Genomic DNA, 1,359 nt, shown 5'->3' on the forward strand with positions numbered 1-1,359 from the left:
GGGTGGAGAAGCAGGCAGCCTCCATCAGCTGATGGCGGGGTGGAGGAGCAGAAGCCAGCCTCCAGCTGGTGATGGCGGGGTGCAGGAGCTGCAGGCAGCCTCCAGCAGCTGATGGCGGGGTGGAGGAGCTGCAGCCAGCCTCCAGCAGCCAGCCTCCAGCTAGTGATGGCGGGGTGGAGAAGCAGGCAGCCTCCATCAGCTGATGGCGGGGTGGAGGAGCAGAAGCCAGCCTCCAGCAGCTGATGGCGGGGTGCAGGAGGTGCAGGCAGCCTCCAGCAGCTGATGGCGGGGTGCAGGAGCAGCAGGCAGCCTCCAGCAGCTGATGGCGGGGTGCAGGAGCTGCAACCAGCCTCCAGCTGGTGATGGCGGGGTGGAGGAGCTGCAGCCAGCCTCCAGCAGCCAGCCCCCAGCAGCTGATGGCGGGGTGGAGGAGCAGAAGCCAGCCTCCAGCAGCTGATGGTGGGGTGCAGGAGCTGCAGCCAGCCTCCAGCAGCCAGCCTCCAGCTGGTGATGGCGGGGTGGAGGAGCAGCAGCAGACAGCCTCCAGCAGCCAGCCAGCCTCCAGGAGCTGATGGCGGTGTGTGGGAGCAGCAGCCAGCCTCCAGCGTTCAGCCAGCATCCATCAGCTGATGGCGGTGTGAAGGAGCTGCAGCCAGCCTCCAGCAGGTCATGGTGGGGTGGAGGAGCAGCAGCCAGCCTCCAGCAGCTGATGGCGGGTTGCAGGAGCTGCAGCCAGCCTCCAGCAAATGATGGCGGGGTGCAGGAGCTGCAGGCAGCCTCCAGCAGCTGATGGCGGGGTGCAGGAGCAGCAGGCAGCCTCCAGCTGCTGATGACGGGGTGCAGGAGCTGCAACCAGCCTCCAGCTGGTGATGGTGGGGTGGAGGAGCTGCAGCCAGCCTCGAACAGCTGATGGCAGGGTGCAGGAGCAGCAGCCAGCCTCCAGCAGCTGATGGCGGGGCGCAGGAGCTGCAGGCAGCCTCCAGCAGCTGATGGCGGGGTGCAGGAGCAGCAGCCAGCCTCCAGCTGGTGATGGCGGGGTGAAGGAGCTGCAGCCAGCCACCAGCAGCTGATGGCGGGGTGCAGGAGCTGCAGGCAGCCTCCAGCAGCTGATGGCGGGGTGCAGGAGCTGCAGGCAGCCTCCAGCAGCTGATGGCGGGGTGGAGGAGCTGCAGCCAGCGTCCAGCAGCTGATGGTGGGGTGGAGGAGCTGCAGCCAGCGTCCAGCAGCTGATGGTTGGGTGGAGGAGCAGCAGCCAGCCTCCAGCAGCTGATGGCGGGGTGCAGGAGCAGCAGCCAGCCTCCAGCAGCTGATGGCGGGGTGGAGGAGCTGCAGCCAGCCTCCAGCAGCCAGCCTCCAGCT

Source organism: Nothobranchius furzeri, unplaced genomic scaffold (genome assembly GCF_043380555.1).
Source record: "Nothobranchius furzeri strain GRZ-AD unplaced genomic scaffold, NfurGRZ-RIMD1 Scf040, whole genome shotgun sequence".
Lineage (NCBI taxonomy): Eukaryota > Metazoa > Chordata > Actinopteri > Cyprinodontiformes > Nothobranchiidae > Nothobranchius > Nothobranchius furzeri.